General features: G+C 48.8%; 1 pseudogene; it reads left to right on the forward strand.

The window, feature by feature from the left end:
* The first annotated feature begins 10,617 nt into the window (after positions 1 to 10,617).
* LOC103631174 (uncharacterized) lies at positions 10,618 to 11,408 on the forward strand (annotated as a pseudogene).
* Positions 11,409 to 11,742: the final 334 nt, after the last annotated feature.

The raw sequence follows: 11,742 nt of genomic DNA on the forward strand, positions 1-11,742 counted from the left end.
ATCACACGACATATGTAGCACTTAACCCTTGCATATGTCAACCCGCCACCGGGGTTCTTAAGACCAGATCAGGTTCACGCAAACCGAGAGCACAGATACACCACCGTCCAGCCTCTTGCCACGGAGGGTACACGCTACTCTCGCCACCGCTCCACGCCTATTTCGTGTTATCTTATTCTGGCCTTAGTCTGCCCGAGGCAAAGCTTACCCATGACGAGGCATGTGACCAGTTAAAGGGTCCTCGATCATCAAGCCTACATCGAGACGGTCCTTAATCGACTCAGACGGAGACACTACACCGAGACTCTCTTCTCGTGCAAGTCACCCGCCCGGTCTCAGCTTAATCTTTTTAACCCAAAAACTTGGTACCTGGCAGAGGTACATCTTTTCTGATGTTGAATCCATCATGGCCATGATGGATCCACCATCAAATTTTATTTTCGAAAACAACCCTCCCACTTTGCCAAACATCTTTTGTAAAACAAATCCTTTTGTTTTTTTTCTAAAGCAATACTAAGCATAGAAAAACCTTTTTGTAAAAATAGGGTTTCAAGGAAGGTAATCAAGATCAAGGAAGATAATGCAAGAATTGTTTAATCAATCAACTCCTATCACCTAATGCAGCAAGCAAGTGAGAAAGATTTTAAAAACATCAAGGGAGGTGGCAAATGCACCGGGGCTTGCCTTCTTTAACAGGTGAGTCGGGCTCGGATCCACAAATATCGAAGTAGAAGCAGTTGCCTACTTGAGAATCCGAGGGTGGTGGTGTCCTTTCTTCGGTGACTTCTATTTCTTCTTCACGTTCTAACATAACCATATATATACATATATAAGAATGAATGTCATGTAATGCGCATGAGAGTGCGAAGATAATAAAGATTTATTATCTAAGTCTTGAATACAACTTTCCTTCACGGAACTCCGAGAACTTAGGGTTTCTGGAGTCGGTAAAGGAGTTCAAAGGGCAGGGGGGTGGTTTTAGGTTCTAGTTATCAAACATGGTCCAAATCAATTCAAACTCTACCCAAGGCTTCTAAATATTATTTTAAGTTCCCATAAAAAGTTTGGGCATTTTTGGACTTACCAATTATTTTCTAAAAATCCATAACTAATACTTTTAACTACTTTAAATACCCTAAAATTTCTTATTTCCACTAAAAATCACAAAACTATTTTTATTAAATTCTAGGGAAAATAACAAGCCTAGGAAAATTGGTTTCACAATTTTATCAATTTTCTACCATTTTCTAAAATTGTTTTGGCTCTGGAGTAAAAAGAAAAAGGAAACAAATGAATAGTACTGGGCTGATTTCAGCCCAGGTCGGCCCACTACCAGCAGAAGTGCGCGCGCCCGCGCCCGCGCTGGCAGACTTGCACAGAGGCCCTCGTCGTTTTGGATAACTCGAAGTGGGCTCCGTTACTGTTTTCTCGAGTCTCTGACAGTTTGCAGAACAGTCCCTGAGGTTCTATTTCTTTACCGTGCTAGCTCCCCGACGACGGTGAGCACAGGGAGCGCAACACCGACGAGCTAGACCGGCCGGAGGGGGCCAAGACCGGCGCTCCCGAGCGGCGGACATCACATCGGACCAACCCCGAGCTTTTCCCCCAACCCAATTGCATCTAAGACCAACGGAGGAGCTCCGGCCACGGTGACCGAGAACTTGGTGGCTAGATCGTCATGTTCCCGACGATAGGGGGCACCCTAGTTTAAATTGATGGCTCGGCAAGCATCACTGAGTAACCAGAGTGCTTAAACAAAGGAGAGAAAGCGATGAATTAACCTGGAAAGGATGGGCCGCGGCGAGCTTGGTTCTACGGTGGCGGAAAGAGATTTGGGGGAAAACTCGAATTCGAGCTCACTGGTGGATGATTGCTAACGATTAGCGGGGGCTGGCTAGCTGATGACTTTGCGGAACGGGTGGAGGGCTCAATTTATAGATCACAGAGGCGACGGCCGTGAATTTTGAGCAAGACACGCGGCGGTCGGAGGTGGAGAAGAACACTGGCGCACGCGAATTAGTGTCCTACGCCGTGGCAACCTCACCGGCGTTGATTTGACAACAGTAGCGAGTTACGGTGACGCGGTGGAAGGGTTGAGCCACGCGGCGCACGGCCGGGAGGCGGCGGTCGACGGTGAGCTTATCGGCTACAGCCGCAAAGCAGAAGGGCAGTCACGGTGAGTCACCGGAGTTATCCCCAAGGGGTGGCTTTTACCTGGCGGCCTTATCGGGTCATCGGCGACGCGAATCCTACAGCGGTGGCGTGAATCACGGCGAGGGTCGCCGGCGGTGAAGATTTCTTTGCTGCGCTGGCGTCCTGATCCGCATGGTTACTGTACCATGGCGATCCCCATTCAGAGCACCTGACAGCCGGAGTTGAGGGTCGATTTTCTCCAAATTTTATTTGGCGACTCACCCAAGTCTCTGCATCAAAGTTGTAGTGCTACTTACCAGCTACAAATCGACTATAAGGATTACACTTATTTGAGCACTGGATCAGGGTCAAACTGGCTCTCAATCTTGGGTCTAGGCCACTGTTAGTCTGAAATTCAGAGAGTATTAGCCTGACAGTCCATCTTTGGATAAGATTATCTTCCAATTTTTCACAAGAACATGGCTTGCACTCTCAAGCAAACTTGTTCTCCTATAATTGGGCTATAATTTTGATGTGGTGACCTAGGGCAAAAACCCTATGCTTTGAAAGTTACAAAGCCCCAAAGTTGAGCCAAAACTCTGAAATTTCAGACTTAGAATAGAACCTAATTGAGGTCCATTTTGCATCTAAGTCCAAAACTCAACATTTGGCTTTCAAGTCCACTCATTTGTGAACCAAAGGACTTAAGAAACTTATTTGGCTTGGTTTTTGCACTTTAGTCCAAAAGTGAACTAATTTTGCACATAGGCCCCTAGGGTTTAGTTTTAGGGTTTTCCAGGGTTCCAATTAGGGTTTTTGGTATCCCAGGGGTATAAATGTGATTCAACTTTATTTTTGGGGATATTTTATAACTATTTCCCTAAAGTATTTAGGTTTTCTCAATTTGGGTTAGGTTTTACCCCTTTAAACCCTATTTAGGGTAAAGCTTCCTATCCAGGGTCCTATTTGCAAAACATTAAAACAATACAACTTGTTTGAAATTTTTGCCTAGTGAATGCACTCTAGGTGTGTCAAACATATGCAATGCCAATGCTTATGATGCCATGCTCAAGTTTTAGTTACAGTAACACCAGGGGTGTTACAGAACCCTGTCTCACGGCGTGAAGACGACGCGCCCGTGTTCTGTTCCTCGAACGGCCCACGCACGCGCAACGGCCGCCCCGCGAACCACTCGCCCCGTCGCATTAACTCCGCGGCGGGACAGGCGGCGCCTCTGGCAGGAAAAGCGAGCGACGCTTCGCCTTCGCCATAATGACCGCGTCAAAAAAGGTACGCCGCGTCGTTCGATTTCGTATCCTTTTCCTTTTTTCCTCTTTCTCTCTCTTACAACAGGGACCGGGAAAGGGGGATACCTCGAAAAGGATCCTTCCCCGTGAAGGAACCAGGCTCCGAGCCTCCCTACTGATCAAAGGTTCGAAGGCTGGCCCCTCGGAAGGGTTCAACAGCCGCCTCAGAGCACGTGGGCTCCACACCCACTACTGGTCAGAGGTTCGAAGGCCGGCCCCTCAGAAGGGTTCAACGGCCGCCTCAGGCAACTCAGGCTCCGCGCCCACTACTGATCAGGGGTTCGAAGGCTGGCCCCCGAAGGGTTCACAGCCGCCTCAGACACAGAGCGAGGGATGACCATGGGTACGTTCGATACATAACCAAGGCTCGGGCTGCGCTCCCGAGGTACCCTAGGACATTTCCGAGACCAGCGGGAACGATCTTGTAACGGAATCCCATCAGAGGGAGGCATCGAGCCCTCGGACCCCGTCGACAAGGGACCGGGTCCAGCAGATCACCCGCAGGTACTTTTGGGCGCGCCTCTGGGCCTCTAGCCGACCCGTAGCGAATGGGGCATGGACGTCCGCTCGGATTACCCGCCTGCAGCTCACCGGAGACACCATGTTCGGCGCCCACCGAGGACAACATGGCGCTTTCCCCCCTCCTCCTTGCGGAAAGGCGACACAGGGGCGTATGTAAAAAAGTCGAGTCTGTCCCTGATCGCCCTCTCGCCCTGTGTAGAGGCTCGGGGGCTGCTCTCGCAAACCCGGCTCCAGCCAAACCGTTGACAGCGTCAACATACCAGCCCGAGAACTTGGGACCCGACCGTACACCCGGGCTACGGCCAGCTCGCATGAGGGAACGACCAGACCAGCCGAAGCATTACGCGAGGCATTAAGACCTCGGAGGAGTCAAACCACTCCTCCGAGGCCTCGGGGGCTACACCCGGCGGGTGCGCTCGCGCGCACCCACCGGAACAAAATGCAACCGAGAAAGGCTGGTCCCCTTGCAAAAAAGTGCGACGAAAGCCTCCAAGCGAGTGCTAACACTCCCTTCGTGGCTCGGGGGCTACTGTCGGGGACCATAATTAGGGGTACCCTCAAGGCTCCTAATTCTCAGCTGGTAACCCCCATCAGCATAAAGCTGCAAAGGCCTGATGGGTGCGATTAAGTCAGGGATCAGTCCATTCGAGGGACTCGATCACGCCTCGCCCGAGCCTAGCCTCGGACAAGGGCAGCCGACCCCGGAGGATCTCCGCCTCGCCCGAGGCCCCCCTCCAGCGGCGAACATATTTCCGGCTCGCCCGAGGCCCTGTCTTTGCCAAGAAGCAACCCTGACCAAATCGCCGCGCCGACCGACCAAATCGCAGGAGCATTTAATGCAAAGGTGGCCTGACACCTTTATCCTGACGCGCACCCTTCAGTCGACAGAGCCGAAGTGACCGCCGTCACTTCGCCGCTCCACTGACCGGCCTGACAGAAAGACAGCGCCGCCTGCGCCGCTCCGACTGCAGTGCCACTTGACAGAGTAAGGCTGATAGGCAGTCAAGCCTGGCCGCAGGCACCATAGGAAGCTCCGCTTCGCCCGACCCAGGGCTCGGACTCGGGCTCAGCCCCTGAAGACGGCGAACTCCGTTCCGCCCGACCCAGGGCTCGGACTCGGGCTAAGCCCCAGAAGACGGCAAACTCCACTCCGCCCGACCTAGGGCTCGGATTTGGGCTAAGCCCCTGAAGACGGCAAACTCCGCTCCGCCCGACTCAGGGCTCGGACTTGGGCTCAGCCCCAGAAGACAACGAACTCCGCTCCGCCCGACCCAGGGCTCGGACTTGGGCTCAGCCCCAGAAGACGACGAACTCCGCTTCGCCCGACCCCAGGGCTCGGACTCAGCCCTGGCCTCAGCCGACGGTCTCCGCCTCGCCCGACCCAGAGGCTCGGACTCGACCACGGCCACGGAAGACAGACTCGACCTCGACCTCGGAGGAGCCTCCACGTCGCCCAACCTCGGGCGCGAGCCGGCCACGTCAACAGGAGGCGCCATCATTACCCTACCCCAAGTTGACTCAGGCTACGGGGAACAAGACCGGCGTCCCATCTGGCTCTCTCTGCCAGATAGGCAATGATGGCGCCCCGCACGCTCCCTGACGATGGCAGCTCTCCGCCCCCTTACGGAAGCAAGAGGACGTCAGCAAGGACTCGACAGCCCCGACAGCTGTCCTTCCGCCAGGCTCCGGCGCTCCTCCGACGCTCCTCCGACGGCCACAACATCACACGAACCGGGTGCCAAAACCTCTCCGGCTGCCACGATGGCATGTACTTAGGGCGCTAGCTCCCCTCCGCTAGACACGTAGCACTCTGCTACACCCCCCATTGTACACCTGGATCCTCTCCTTACGCCTATAAAAGGAAGGACCAGGGCCCTCTTACAGAGGGTTGGCCACGCGGGGACGAGGACGAGACAGGCGCTCGCGTGAGGCCGCTCGCTCCCTCTCCCGCGTGGACGCTTGTAACCCCCTACTGCAAGCGCACCCGACCTAGGCGCGGGACGAACACGAAGGCCGCGGGATTTCCACCTCTCTCACGCCCGACTCCGGCCACCTCACTTCCCCCCTTCGCGCTCGGCCTCGCGCCGACCCATCTGGGCTAGGGCACGCGGCGACATTCACTCGTCGGCCTAGGGACCCCCCGGTCTCGAAACGCCGACAATGTCGGACATGTGTACCGAAGTAATCATCGCTTTCTATATGCTATAAGTCGAGTCGATACACACTATGCATCCGTTGAATTACTCGTCACATAGGGTGTATGGTAGTAAGGATTGATTTTGAGTACGAATGTCGCTATAAATGAATTAGTGTGCATATAGCCGATGAATGGTGTGTGATGAAGTGGTGACATGCCTTCGTAGTCATCATGACGTCTGTTTGGTGATCTTGCTAAAAGTCATAGAGAAAAGTCGATTACCTGTGTGTTATTATTATTGTCACTCTATGGCTCTATATGAATTGCCATGTGAAGCAGTGGTCTCTCTATGTGACACTAGATGTCTAGGTAGGCTTTCGTGAATTGTGGTGCTCGAATCGTCGAGATAGAGGTTAAGTCGATCGATGCCGATCAAGTGGTTGAAAATGATTAATAAGGTAAATTATAGATATAAAACCAGACACTAGTGTTCCTATACCCTCGTATGATGTTGCAGTCGCTTGATGATATTAGAATGGATATGTGTTGCGATATAAAGTTTGGAATTAACTTACCTTCACATGCCAAATTACACTAGTAAGTAAGGTGTCCCTCTCATGTTAACCGACTTAGACAACGTGAGCATATATGAGATTGTGTGCCTTGATGTTAATTATTAAATAATAACTTAGTCATGATAATTTAGACTTGAGAATTAGTGGTAGTATCTCTTCATGATTTTGCTTGGTGATTGAGTTGAGTGCTCCTATGCTCGCAAGCTGAAATCACTACGGGTATAGTTTTTGTTGTGCAATGAATCTAGTAAAGTAAAGAATGTTTTATGTAGGAATATGCTATATAAAGACTGTAGATAACTTGTATGTCTAGCTCTTCCTAAAAATTCATGAGCTAAGGATCAAAGGTTTAGAAGTTATGCTTCTCACAAGTTCAGTACCCGAATCTATCCACATTTTGTACAGATTTCGAAGGCTGCAATGTTGCTCAAGTTAATCTTAGAATCAGTTCTTTATGACCATAAGAAAGTTTTAGATAACTTTCTTATATTTCTTGTGTTAAAACTTCATTACCATAGGCCTTATAGTTTAAGAGTTATGAATTTTACAAAACGATTATTATGTTCTGTCCACTCCTGGATAGATTTCGAAAAATGTGTTGTTTGGGTGGATTAAACTTGGAATCACTTCTTGGTGATTATAAAAGTTGTGTAATATGTTTGTTAAGCTTTCTGAAAAGTCTTGGATCATCCTTTTTGGTGATCTAAAGATCAAGTTATACCTGTCTGAAGTATGGAGGCTGAATCTGTCCAAACCTAGACAACAAGGCCTTCCAAGTGTCCTTTACCCTTGATATGCATTGAATCAACGTGAGATGTTTATAAATGTTTTGTTGGCAATTTTGTAAGCTTTCTAGAAAGTATTATCATTACGTTTGGGTGAATATCTTTTGAGTTATGATTAAAACAAGTAACTGCTAAGTTGTTGTCCTAAAACTTGTTGATTGTGGTGGATTGCTCTACTCTGTTGTGTTTGTCTTGAGTCGATTGCTTGCTTGTTTTGGTTTTTGATTGAATATTAGTAATAATGATAGTAACTAATATAATTGGGTTATATATAAGTAACTAGTGCATGTCTCCCTAAATAGTAAATTAAATTGTTGAAGTCTAGTAAGTAATCAGCTTCAATCAACGTTAATTTAGCAAGTGTCGTTATATGGATAAGAAACACAATTATTGATATGTTAGCATTTATAATGCTTACACTACTAATCTAATATTACTAAATAACCAACCTCATTAGACTAGTATAATAAGCAGTGTGATTAGGCTATCACTTCCTGTGTGCTCTCTTGGTGTGTGCTTGCATTAGAATATGGTGAATGATTGTAAAACCCAATTAAGTGAATATTTCTTTTTAACTAGTTTATATGTACTTAACTAGTTTAATAATAAGTCATAGCAAATTATATGTACTTAACTAGTTTAATAATAAGTAACCAATGAACGATTAAGGTGAACGTGGTAAATGCTTGTACTTCTGATGTCGTGTTCCAGTGGTGTCGTTTCCGTGTGCCCGATGACTTATAGACAACTAGCGTTGCGTATAGTCGTTTACGTGTCCGACTAGTTAATGTTTAGTTCGCTACCGTGTAGTTTGGAGAGTCTTGTTCTATTTTCCATCATGTTCATTGTTGGAACTCGCTAACTCACGGTCAGTCAAGCTCAAACAATGGGAAAACAGAAAAAAGGTTTGATGCCGAATAACACAAAGTATTAGGGCAACAATGTTTTTTTGTCCTCCGCAATGGTGCTGTAAGTGGGTATTTATAGGTAACCGAGGGTCAGCTCTGCCCTGTCAAAGATGATTTTTCCCTCGGTTAGCTACGTTATCCTCCGGAATATTCTTCCTTGGGGGGTTACAGCGGGTCATTATAGCGTAATTAATTACAAGCATGGATAGATGCACTAACAACCCTACCCTCATAGCGTCTTATAGGTGGGACCCTGCAACATGGGCCGGTTATATGTGGGCCCCTTATTACAATAAAGAGCAGGTCACAACACGTGGTCTTCACGTTCCTCGCGCTCAGCCTTCAGAATTCTCGGTGGTCTTCGTTCTGACCCGTCTAGACGGAGGGAGTACCCAGGCCTTCGCCCGCTCTGTGCACTCCCTCCATAGCAGAGCCCACTCTTCAGCCTTCACGCTCTTTAGTCTTCGCTTGAATCATCATCGACATGTTCTACCTTTCAGTGTGTAGTTAATCGAGCAAGGGGTCGTTGCGCCTTCGCCCCAACATTCATACATATGCATCCTGTATCTCATTTAGGACCGAGAGATGATGATCGTACGAAGTGAATTGGTGCCAACCACAAGATGCAGTTGATGGACAACCCGAACAAGGACGGATGAGACAATCGCCAAGATAGGAGATGCTCGTTAAGCGAGTGTCATCTAGCGAACACTAACTAGTGTTGGATTCCAAGCAAGCACTGGTTTTATGCATAACCATTATATATGCTATTTTACTGCAATTATTGTTTGTAGGCTTGTACTGTGCACTTAAGTGTAGGAGTTGTCTGAAACCCTAGTTGCATGAAGTCATGTTCCTTTTTGAGATGGATACTAGTGTGCCAGGTCGAGTAGCTGCTATGCTAATTAAGGATCTCGGTAGAAGTCGAGTGATTTTTTTAGCACTCGCGCGAGGTCAGGAATTGGTTGTATCAATTTTTATAATAGAATGATGATGGTCTATGGACACAGATCTATGGGGATGCGATGTCTATGAGACAAAATTGGAATAAGGATTAACGTGCGGATACTTGTGTCAAGCGTTTTAATGTACTAAACACATGCCAAGAAATATGGTAATCGGTAAGCCTAGTAGTTGAGTGAAGCCGGGCGTGGACTTTCCCCTCACTTGTCCTGAGACGTGGTCTCCCATTCTAGATATGGTGGGTGCAAGTGCAGGCACTGCACGACGGCAGCCGGGGTCAGTGGGGCATTGCATGCCAAGGCGGTGGGCCCTGCCGCGGACGGGGGATCGATGAGGACGGTTGATGTGTGTGGGGACGGAGTGCCCTGACATGTCGTGTGTTTAGGTTTACCTTGCAAGGTTAAAACTCGATTCGAATTGTCTACTTCTCGCAGCTAATGAGACTGCTTGACCCATTGTACTGCATTGAGTAATAAGTGGAAATGGGGTTACTTGCAAAAGGATGTTGATTGACATAATGTTTGATACCATGCATGGATAGTTAGGTGCTCATCTAGTCTAAAAGTATTATTCTAGAACTTGATGAGCTAAAACTTGTTTTATACTCAGCTAGTGCTCTTGGCAAACCAAACCCCTCAGCCAAACAGCTTCATGGTCTAGAGGTAGAGGAGTAGACTCTTCACACCGGGTAAGTCTAGCTGAGTATTAGTATACTCAGCCTTGCTTGCGGCATAATTTTTGCAGGTACTCCTTGGATAATTGGTTACTGGTGTGGCTTGGCCTTCATCCCTGCCACCGAGATAGGCGGTCGAGTGGGTTACTGCTTCCGAAGGAGAGGACCAGGAGGAGTAGCGTGGCCAGGCTTCACCATGTTACTCAGTTTTCTCCGTTAGTTATTTCTGCTGCATTAAAAAGTATGGTTACTATTTCTGAAACTCCGATAATGTAATCACTACTGATACTTCCTTAATTTATGGTATTATGCTTTATTGTATTTCTCTGTGCCTCACCTTCTAGTGAGAAAGTGGTACTCGATCCTTGGTAAGTGGCCTTATCGGACTAGATCCGAGGGGTTGATAGTTTATTCTGATTTAAGTGTGTCGTTGCCTCTAAAGAGAGACTTGGGCACTTAAACTGGAATAATCTAGACGGTTCTGCCACAGAACGCAACCTCCTCGAGCACCGCAACCAAATCCCCTACGAAGGGTTGCACAATCGCGCGGGTTCAAGAGCACGTTCAGCAAGACTCATGTTAAATGCAACAGTTCCATCATCCCCTGCCACACCATGGTCGTCGGTTCCATCGTGGTGGACTTCTCTCCATGGGTGCCGCCCTCTGCTTCCCAGCCTCGAGTCACTCCTCCGAGACTCTGCCTCGGGCTTCCTCGCCGCTGTCTCCACCGCCCTGGCCCCCGACGCCACCGACCTCACTAACTTCCATCGTGTCTTCTCGCGTGTCCTTAGCGCCTACTCAGACCCGCCACTCGAGGTCGTCCGGTTCTTCTCCTCGCTCTCCTTCCACGACCGCCCCGACGACCTCTGCTCCCTGCTCCAGCTCCTTTGTGCCTCTGCTTACCCTCCTTGTCGCAAAGGGAGATCAAGTCCCTCGTTGAGCTCGTTCTCAGCTACATCAACATATGTAGCAATCGCCCCATCCCCTCTTCGATCAAGGGGACCACCGCCGATGATGTGACGCTATTGCCAGCCTTCGGCGAGCTCATCAAGGTGTGGAGTGTGCGGCACTCGACGGAGAGGTGCTCGTTCTAGGTGTTGTTCCGGCTCGCTGGGAATGAGGCTAGGTGGTAGCTCGTGAAGGAAGGTTGCGATGTTGACTACCTCGCCGGGGTTGTGGTGGTTGAGATGTTCTCCTCAGGCTCTGCCTCAAGGTGCATAATGCATCAGGGGTGCCACGCTCTAAGCTACAGAAGGAGCTCAAGATCTAGGCAATTGGCTCCACCCTAGTCTTTTGGAACCACTGATTCTTCCGTAAGTGGATCATGACCAAGTTCATATTCTTCCTTTTAGCATCACATTGTAGTGACTCGAGATTATGTTGGCATATTTGCCCATGCATTTAACGGGGGTCTGCTGAACGTGTGAAAGGGAAATGGCCTTAACCATTTTTCTTTAATTAATTTTGGTGCTTGATGACCATCACAACCTTATGGACTAAATAGTTGCCTAGTCGTTGATTCACAGGTGCATAAGTCCATCCATCTCAATTCTAAGTCAGAAGCAACATTATCACAGGCAGGAGACTTTTTTAAAAAATACCACCCTTCGCGGACTGTCCGGGCCCTTCCGATGGACCGTCCGCGACACCGTGGTGACTTTGTACAGGAACTATGCCAAATGCACATTTCTACTATGGATCATATAAAAGATAAGTGAAGACTGTCTGACACCCTGCGT

Source organism: Zea mays, chromosome 6 (genome assembly GCF_902167145.1).
Source record: "Zea mays cultivar B73 chromosome 6, Zm-B73-REFERENCE-NAM-5.0, whole genome shotgun sequence".
Lineage (NCBI taxonomy): Eukaryota > Viridiplantae > Streptophyta > Magnoliopsida > Poales > Poaceae > Zea > Zea mays.